This window comes from Ictalurus furcatus, chromosome 24, assembly GCF_023375685.1.
Source record: "Ictalurus furcatus strain D&B chromosome 24, Billie_1.0, whole genome shotgun sequence".
Lineage (NCBI taxonomy): Eukaryota > Metazoa > Chordata > Actinopteri > Siluriformes > Ictaluridae > Ictalurus > Ictalurus furcatus.
This window is the reverse complement of record NC_071278.1, coordinates 19,151,390-19,162,276: the sequence shown is the minus strand read 5'-3', so window position 1 is coordinate 19,162,276 and position 10,887 is coordinate 19,151,390. Positions and strand designations below refer to the sequence as shown.

Here is a 10,887-nt window from a genome sequence, read left to right as displayed (position 1 = left end):
GGTAAACCAATCAAAATATTTGGGAATAGTGTAATTATAGCGATCAGTTTCAATAACTACAATTATTACCCATTCCATATCAATCTTCTTCATCTTTAACAACAACTTAAGAAACTGAGTAAGTGGACACAATTAACAATCACGCACAAAGAGAGAGAAATCTGATTTTCTCTCTCTTCTACATGTCGTAGCAAGCAAGGAAACACCTGGTGACATATAAATGTTTAATTAAAATGTTAATGTGTATACAGTTGATTTATGTTTATCATTTGGTTTGATTAGATATACTGACCTCAAGTAAAGTAATGTACTCCTAGAGTAAAGGGTGAATACAGTTTAAAAAAGAAAAAGTAAATGTAACATTAATTTTGATAATTAAGGTCCAGTATGAATTAAATTCAGTTAAAAACATTTTGTAAATGCATCACATTTGTTTTGTTAAATAATAGTCTCATTTTCTGTTACATTACATAGCGTTTCAATTATATCTACTCATTATTATTATTAGTGGGTTTCACTTAGGGTTACTATTGCATTGACTTAGGATCTTAATTATATCCACTCAATTTTATGTCCTGGTACTAAATTTAGCTATTCAGGTCTACTTGATTTTTTTTACTTACATTTACTCAATTCATAAGGTATATTTCATTGATTTCACAGCTTTAAAATGTACTCAATATTTTTTAAGTGTAAAAAATGTGAATGCGTCCTGAGAGCACTTACTGTTTAGCTGAATGAAGACCGCTTGAACCTCATGAAGGAGTACATGGTAAATTATTTAAATTGTTTTAAACCTTTTGTATGTTTCCCTAAAACAAACTCCCCTTTTCACCTCTGATATGTTAATTGTTTCTTTTTGTATTTGACTTTTTAGGATGTTTCATTGCTTCAAAGATGATCAAATGTTAGCTTGTCCAAATATGTCAAAAAAAAAAAAAAAAAGCCAACAACTTCCATGGGGTGTACTTATTTTTTTGTACATCTGTAAATTTTGTAAGTCTGTAAATCCATCCCTCATCAAGGCATTTCCACCCACAGAAATGTCACTCATTCAATGTTTTTTTATTTTTATTTATTTTTTTACGCACTATTCTAGAGACTGTTCTGTGTGAAATTAAGATTACTCAAAATACTCAAACCAACCCATCTGACATCAGCATCTTTCTGGTCTGAGAAGTTGAGGGAGTGGAGAAAGTTGAAACTGCGTCATACAAACACACCTCTGACAGCGGTTAAACTTAAAGTGGATTTCAATAGAACATGTTCACACATGGGACACTGCAAAATCACAATCTAATAATGATGATTACCACAGATGAAGTAAGTATAATCAATTGGGAGTACCTGTCTTAATGAAACATGTCATTTCTCCAGAGGTACATCTAGGTACATCTAGGTACATTTTTTGTCTACACCAACAACAGGAAAGAGATGAGATAATATAGGAATAAACCTAATGAGTGGATATGACTACTAATTCTAAACTTAATTTATCTGACTCCATACTGTATGTATTAATTACATTAAAAATATTTCATATATGTTATAGTGGATACATTCTCTCACCCAGCCTCAGTTAATAAAACATGTATACTCAGGTTCATTCAATGTGGAGGAAACCCACACGGACAGTAACCCGAGCTCGGGATCAAACCTGGGACCCTGAACCTTTTCATTTTATTTATTTAGTTTTCCCATGGGGACCTCACGAAAGCTATGATTTCACCATCACTAATATGAAATAATTTGACATTTTTTGTACTTATTACTACGGAGATGTTGAGGTGACATGGTGGCGACATGGTGGTCAATCTATTTTGTGGCCATGAAACTGTAACTACTGTATTTATTGGCAATTACTATATTTTAACAGAGAAATCGGTTAAATTAGACACACAGGAACCTGAGTATAGAGATGATACAATATACTTTTCTTCAAACTTGGAATGACGCATAAAGACTTAAAGCAGTCATTGAGGTCTTCTCAGAAGGTCTATAAAATAAATCTGTTCCTACCTGCTTCTTTCTGGTGTGGTATGTTGAGAGAGAGCTGAATCTGCATCATGGGCCAAAACACACCTCTTTCAGCCTTTAACTTTAAGTTGACATTTATATTTTGATAGAACTTGTTCATAATCTGTTGTCTCTATAGTGATGATTACCACAAATAAAGTAAGTTTAATAGATTGGGAGTATCTGTCTTACGGAAACATGTCATTTCTCCTAAAGATCCACTGTATGATAACACACAGAGTTTCTCCTCCCATTTGTTTACACCAACAACAGGAAAGAGACGAGATAATGCATGTGGGTCATTCCATGAAATTGGTGCCTTTCATGTGCCTAAGAAATAGTCAGACATAGAATTACTATAACAAATAAATTACTGATGTAAAAACATAATAATACTATGTATTCTTTCATCAATATTACATTAAATTAAAGCCAAATAAATATTATTTTAAGTAAGTAAAATTGCACGTATGCTCTTAAGGGTAAGGTTTTTGGCCTGTCCCTCGCTATGATTGTTCTTTGTCAGCAGGACTTTTAATTTGCAAATTGATGGCAAAATGATACAAGAAAATCACATGTGCATATTGTTCTAAGTAGAGTCTCATTGTTAAGCAATGTTTTGGCATAAGTATACATTATTCTTTATCAAATATAAATTATTTTATCAATGTCCCCTGATTTCATTTCAGCCCTGCTATCCTCACCAAAAAACCCTTGTAAAATAATGGTACATTCCAGTACATTGCCATCACTTACAGGAAGTTACATCATCTCTCAACCAGGATTCCAATAGTTAAAACATAAGTAAGTTTCTCTCTCTCTTCTATAACGTTCTATTTTTGATGATTTATGAGGTTTGATTGAGGGTGGACATCATGCAGTCAAAACTGCTACTATTTTTTAAAGTATAAATTTAAAGAATTATTCATTTAACTTAATATAATCAATATCTACAAGTAATATACTTTCAAAGTGTAGAACATGTCCTTTTGTGGCCTTGAGCTATTAGCTAGCAATTAGCAAATTGAAAGTGTCAAATTGAAATCGTTAGACCTGGTACCGTCAGCCCTGTCACTTTTCTAGAGTAACAGGTTTTGACATGGGTAACAGAGATAAAAGATTAGGTATCACCTTAGCCACACTGTTTTTAAAGTTTATCTGTGTGAAATGCAAACATGTTTAAAGGTCATTCTGGGTGTATTATTGAGCTAATGTACCAGTTTTTTTTTTGGTGAAATGTTGGCTCCTTTAATGTGCTGGCTGTTGTTGTTTGGTTTTAATGCTGCCAGTTGATTTTAACATGTTAATGACCAGTATAAGATGATCAGTCTCAATAAAACTCATTTTTTCCATAATTCATTGTCAATAATGCATCCATGTAAGGGCAATTAGAAACAAGAGCAGTAAGGTGACTGCAGACCTTCGCCCCAATCTTCAATGTTCAAGAACGTGAAACCAAATTTCAGCATAATGATCTTGGTCTGTTTACAGATTATAATGATAATGATTGAGTCTTTATTAATCACATATACATTACAGCACAGTGAGATTCTTTTCTTCGCATACCCCAGCGTAGGTAGACCAAGATCTGATCATCTTCTTTGCCTAATAATTGAACCAGATGAGTATATTTTAAGTTCTGTGAGGGGGCATACTCACACAGACAAAACAGATAGACGCCTGGGTCTAATTACAAAACCCTTAAAACATTAGATCTCTTAGAAATGTTAGGTACTTCACTAATACAACTATGTCAAATAAGTGCAAAACAATATAATGCAATTTTAAAAAGTAATTCTTTACAATATTATGTAAACAAATATGTGCAGTGTATGCTGAAGAATGTGTGTGCTGTCATCCTTGTTACTCTGGTCAGTCGTACTATGAAGTCAATCCTGCTGCTGTCATTAATTTCATAAAAATGTAAAAATCATATATGAACTGGCCTTCCAGGTTTTTCCATTGTAACTTTAACTATACTGTATTTTGTACAAAGCCCTTCTTTTAATATTATCTCTTGTAAAAATATGTTCTTTCTTAATTGACATGTGATCACCCTCCAAAACTAAGATGTTCTTGGTCATCTGCATGACAAATATAAGATTGAAAAAAAAAATCCAAAATTTTAAACAATCCCAGTGAAAAGACAGACTAAAATACTGCTCATATGTGAAAACTATTACATATAGTTCTGCCTTTTATACCTACTTTTAATTTAATAGTTAATTCCACAATTCAGAAAGAAATGTAAATAAAAACTTTATTCTCTCCATTTCATCAAGTTGTTTCACAGTAACTCATCTCAAACAGAAAACACATTACTCTAATTAACATTAACTAAATTCTGAAGATTAAAGTAAAATTTCTTCACTTATTGAATGTTATTCATTCATATTAACAGAATTAATTGACTGAATTCTAAAAAAAAAAAAAAACCTCCTGTTAGACTCACACTCACTCACCACAAACAAAAGCATTTCTACTCCATCATTAACAACAAACTGGTAATAATTAGAGATGCACCGGTATAAAAACATCCGATGATCAGGGCCGATTATATCCTGTCAATCAAAAGAGGGCGGGAAAACACATCAAACAAAACGACAACAACAAACAATTAGTGGCAAATAATTAGTGCCTATTTAAATGTGACGTATTGATTATCCAACTTTCAAAGTACAGTAGGCCGGGGTTCCCAAACTTTTCCAGGGCAAGGCCCCCCAAATGGCATTAACATTTGACCGAGGCCCCCCTTTTGCAAGATGTCTTTAAAACACATTAAAAATACAGACTTCTGAATATGCCCCCCCCCCCCCTTTTTTCTTAATAATTACACCATACATCTTTACATCACATTAGGAATTGATTGTGTGTGTGTGTGTGTGTGTGGTTGTCTGAGCGTAAGAAAGAGAAAACATACTCGTGGGAGGGATGGGCTTGGTGGCGCCTACCAAATTGTTGGGGCCCCTCGGGCGCCCCCCACTTTGAAAACCACTGCAGTAGGCTACTCCTCACAAACCAACCACTCTGAGCCAACGAGGAAACATCTGGGGTCCGAACATTCCGACACGCAAAGCGAATCACGTGACTCTGTGAAACCAATACACGCCCTGACACGGAGCTTCACTGGAGATTGTGTTGTATGCTCGACACGTGCCTCCGTGAGCATCCGTCATACGTAACATCACTACTCCCCAGTGTGACGGGTTTTTCCCCCCCACCCCCACTTTATTCTGTGTGTGTCATTATTTATTTATTGTTTATATTATTCCCACAATTCATCACAGCTTTTAACTTTTGAGAGACACACACGGCTAAAAGCAATGACAGTCACCTGTGGACTTCACAGAGGTGGCGTTGTACGCATATTAAAAACATCTAGGGTTTTGTGTTTAAAGTCTACAAGCACCATTTTCAGAGGTTCGGACATACTTGATAAGTAAATAATTTAAGTAGTCTAAAAAAATGTGTTTTGTTTGTTGCCACACACACAAACACACACTAAAGAATGGACCCAGCAGCAGAATAAGATTAATCAAAATAAAGTCAAGGACGCTAATTATGGAACTGAACCTTGGTTTCACGGTAGAAATGGTGAATGCCCAAACACACCGCGTTACCTGGGCCAGTAATAGCAAAGGGAGAAAAGGTGAGCGCGAGACGGCTAGCTGCTCAGTCCACCAACCGGTCTCTACTCAGAATATATTAGGCCTACATGTTTTCTCCCCAAACTAGAGGGGAGTTTTTTTCCCTTTTATTTTTACCCCACAAAGACCGCTGCAGCATCAGAAACTATACAATTCACCAGCGTCATCTAACACAAACACTCAGCAGAATCACAACAGTTCACCTGCGCGTTTAAGAAACGTCATCCCAGGTGCAGGTAGTTGCAGTAATGACCGCGCTGCAACCTGGGTAATGTAGTTCTCATGGGACTACGCTATTACCAGAAAGAGGTCTGCGTCTCCCTCTGCCGGCGAGCGCGGTTGTTACACTGACAGGACGCCAAGCTGTGAGTTTTATTTCTAGAGTTACACCATTTGAAAAAGTCATTTGAATAGCACTCCCTGTCTTTAAGTGGCAATTCATAATAATAAGTGTATATAATATCCAATAAATCCATAATAAGTATTTTAGCTAACGTCAATCCAATTCCTTAATAAAATGCAATAGCTTCAGTCAGACTATATCCAGATACCATTAGGTTGAAAGGCTACTAGGGTCTTTTTTATTATTATTAAGTAATCTATTTCTTTCTTTCTTTCTTTCTTTCTTTATTTTACAAACATTAAAGGGCTCCACATTTGGAAAAAGCTTTAGAATTTGCACATTATTTAAGGTTTCTTGCCATTACATTTCTTACATACTACATTTGAAGGAAGGATTTTTATTTATTTTTAAATACCATGTTCTATAGAAGCACCGTTTATCCTTTTGTCAAAACCTGATTCAGGACCACTGTTTAACGACAAGTTTGGTCATTTGGGACAACATTATTTATTATTAGTATTCATGGCATCAATAAATCCCATTTTAATAACAGGATTAAAATAAATTATCATAATTACTTATCACCTTATTCTAATAATGGGTCTCATCAAGCTGGATATGAATGGATTTATTTGTAAATTGTTCGTAGGAGCATTTACACAAGAAATGTTGTACTAATGATAATCCTGCAATTTCAGAAGAACATTCATATCCTACTTGTGCTCCTGTGTGTAAATTTACACATAAGAAAACTAACTAATGTAAACCTCTTTTGATTGGATTCAAATTATATTAATCACATTACTGTACTTTCATATACCGATTAAGCTGTCAAGTTTAATAGCTTGTGTCTTTTTAGTTATACACACACATTTAATGAAACTTGTGAAAACCAGTTGTTTCATATTAATGGCATTAACTAAAGAAATACTAAATTTGGAAGAAAAAAAAGAAAGAAAGAAAGCTAACATAAATCCATAAATTAAGTCAAATAATGCTTTCTGAGGACACATGCCCTTCTCTTTTTCTAACATGGCATTAGGGCGGGAGTGAGGGATTTCTGGCTGAAAGTTGCCAAGACACTTCACTTTCATTAATAATTTTTAAAAAGCATAGCAATTTCTATGTGTTATATGCGCTGTGTCCATGGTCACCTGTATATGTGTGTGTGTGTGTGTGTGTGTGTGTGTGTGTGTGTGTGTGTGTATATACAGTTCCCTCCACTAATATTGGATCCCTTGGTAAATACGAGCAAGGAAGGCTGTGAAAATGTGTCTTTATTGTTTAACCGTTTGATCTTTTGTTTAAAAAATACACAAAAATATTCTGCTCTCATGGATATCAAACAATTGCAAACACAATGCATGTTTATCAAAAAAAAATCTTTGTTAAATATAGGTGTGCAACAATTATTGGCACCCTTTTAATCAATACTTTGTGCTACCTCCCTTTGCCATGATAACAGCTCTGAGTCTTCTCCTATAACGCCTGGTGAGTTTGGAGAATACATGGCGAGGGATCTGAGAGCGTTCCTCCATACAGAATCTCTCCAGATCCTTCAAATCTCATGGTCCACGCTGGTGGACTCTCCTCTTCAGTTCACCCCACAGGTTTTCTATGGGGTTCAGGTCAGGGGACTGGGAGGGTCATGGCAGGACCTTGATTTTGTGGTCAGTAAACCGTTTTTGTTTTGATTTTGATGATGTTTTGGATCATTGTCCTGCTGGAAGATCCAACCACGGCCCATTTGAAGCTTTCTGTCAGAGGCAGTCAGGTTTTCATTTAATATCTGCTGATATTTGATAGAGTCCATGATGCCATGTATCCTAACAAAATGTCCAGGTCCTCTAGCAGAAAAACAGCATAAAACATTAAAGATCCACCTCCATATTTAACCATGGGCATGAGGTACTTTTCCATATGGCTACCTCTCTGTGTGCTCCAGAACCACCTCTGGTGTTTATTGTCAAAAAGCTCTATTCTGGTTTCATCTGACCATAGAACCCGATCCCATTTGAAGTTCCAGTATTGTCTGCAGACTGAAGTGAGTTTGTTTTTGGATGAGAGTAGAGGCTTTTTTCTTGAAACCCTTCCAAACAACTTGTGGTGATGTACAGTTGCAATCAAAAGTATTCAGCCCCCATTGGAAATCAGGTTTATTGTTTATTTATTCATTGTGTTTAACTATTTAAATTGCTTTTGTTTTATTTGTTCATTGCAAACAGCTGAAAGTCTGTAAATTTTGAAAATAAACCCGATTTGCAGTGGGGGTTGAATAATTTTGATTGCAACTGTAGGTGACTTCAGATTGTAGTTTCGGAGACTTTCTGACCCCAAGACACAACTAACTTCTGCAGTTCTCCAGCTGTGATCCTTGGAGATTTTTATCCACTCGAACCGTCCTCTTCACAGTGTGTTGAGACGATATAGACACGCCTCCAATTCCAGGTTGATTCATAACATTTCCAGTTGACTGGAACTTCTTAATGATTGCCCTGATGGTGGAAATGGGCATTTTCAATGCTTGTGCTATTTTCTTATAGACACGCCCCATTTTGTGAAGCTCAACAACCTTTTGCCGCACATCACAGCTATATTCCTTGGTCTTACCCATTGTTATGAATGACTAAGGGAATTTGGCCTATGTGCTACCTCATATTTATAGCCCTGTAAACAAGAAGTCATGGTTGAAGTCATTGTCCTGTACATAGTCACCCAGGTGTACTAAAAAATGTTAAATATCAATGGGAATATACTTCAAATCAATTTTTCTCATATTAATTCATAGGGGTGCCGATAATTGTTGCACACCTATATTTAAGAATTTTTTTTTTTTTTTATAAACCTGTGTTGTGTTTGCAATTGCTTGATATCCATGAGAGAGTATTTTTGTGAATTTTTCTGAACAAACAATCAAAAGGTTAAACAATAAAGACAATTTTTCACAGGCTTCTTTGCTCACATTTACCAAGGGTGCCAATATTAGTGGAGGGCACTGTATATATACCTTTTCCGCAATTCCCCAATCCTCCAGATTTTGGGCTTTCATGTGCCGTTATGGTGTAAATAATTTTTATTTTTTATTTTTTTACTGGCAAAACAACTTTCACTTCTGAGAAAGTCTCTTTCCGGTCTGGTGGTATCATCAAATCCCTATCAGCTGTGCCATGTACACATCTGCTAATTTACAGATGATTGGCATTCAACAACAGCGACACATGTGAGTATGAAGCAAATCAGCGTTTACGAAACGTTTGTAAATCTGGCAGAAATCTCTAGTTCAGCTTGGCTTATGCAAACATTTAAACACAACTTTACTGAAAGACTGATGAAGGTGAACACAGGACAGCACTATCTAGCACTAACTAGTTCAAGAACTGGGCGCAAAATAGAACATGCACATTAAAATAAAATCAAATGATCACTTTAGTCTGTGTATGTTTGAAGGTAAACATGTTCACAACTCTCCAACAGTAAATTAAATGAAGTTTAAATACAGTTGATATTTGCATAGTTTATTTACATTAGAATACAATCCCATCCTATAAATACAATCTTCTTAAACATGCCCCAAAACATGGCATGCTTAGTTCAACTAAATCCTTACATCACTTCAAAATCTTTCCTCACAATCGGCTTTGTTGAATTCAGTTTTTTTCATACTGAATTCTTTGATGAATGTTAGCAAAATAAAATCATGCAAAGCAAAACTATAATGTATGAAAATTCGGCTGATATTAATGTGGTGTGATTACAGTGATCTGTTCTTGTATGGAGCAAAGATAACATTCATAATGGCAGGTGTAATCATTGGACAGAAAAAGCAAAACAGCAAAAATATACATATATATATATATATATAAAAAAAAAGTGTTTTGTGAATGTTAGGAAAGTTACCATGGTGAGAGTATACGGTGATGACTTATGTATAACTTCGGATTTTAATATTTTCTAGTTTGTGCCATATATAACAATACAGAATTTGCAGGGTTGTAGAGGTCAAGCTTCCTTTTGACAATAAATAAATACATTCTGTATAACAACTGAATCGAACTATTTTGTTTTTTATGAGCACCCAGCCTATTTTTTTCCACTGAATATTTTACAGCTTAGCAAATGGAAATACAAAGATAATTAACCAAGTTCAAGCACTCTGAACAAATTTAGTGTTAAAACATAGATTAAACCCATATATGGGTCTATAGATTTAGGGCTATTAAAAAAAAAAAAAAAACATAATACAAAGAGGGATAATAATAATAATATTAATAACAATAATCATTATTATTATTATTATTATTATTATTACTGCAACAAATAAAGATAGCAGAACACGTATGTTGGTCAGTCAAGCGGCATCCTTTTGTGGTTCCTTTGAGTGGAGCAATCTGATCCAAAGAATCGCGTCAGCGGGCAGTGGAAGACACTACAAAAACAATAAAAATGACCATAATGTATTTACCAAGTGAAATATTTGATAATCTAAGAGCTACTTTGCTAAATACACCATATGTAGTACATATAATCCATGTTCTTTAAAGAATAAATGATTATATACTATATAATTAAACAGACATATGGCAGTGATGGAAGGTATAAGAGTATAACTTATAACAATATTCTGAACAAATTCACTTAAATAATTACCTTTATCCCTGCAGTTTGAAAGTGGTGGCAGGGTTTCGATGTAGAATAGACACATCTCCGTTTCAGTAAGAGAAATCTGGTAATAAAGTTTAATAAGAACAATTCATGTAAATTGTAATTTATACTATCACATATGATCCATTGCAAACCAACATATGATTTATATTGATGTTATACTGATGCATGATTATATGATCTACTATATCTATACATCCTATAACTATATTATATTTT

General features: G+C 34.7%; 1 protein-coding gene across 10 annotated transcripts in view; it reads right to left on the bottom strand.

Moving 5' to 3' along the window:
* Positions 1–9,505: 9,505 nt before the first annotated feature.
* The window catches only part of pleca (plectin a), a 116,538-nt gene continuing 115,156 nt past the window's right edge, over positions 9,506–10,887 (bottom strand). For all 10 annotated transcript variants that reach the window (XM_053612504.1, XM_053612503.1, XM_053612509.1 and 7 more), the window contains 2 exons: positions 10,654–10,729; positions 9,506–10,432 (listed from right to left, as the gene is read on the bottom strand). The gene's annotated coding sequence lies outside the window, so the exon portion shown is untranslated. The remainder of the gene's footprint in view (positions 10,433–10,653; positions 10,730–10,887) is intronic.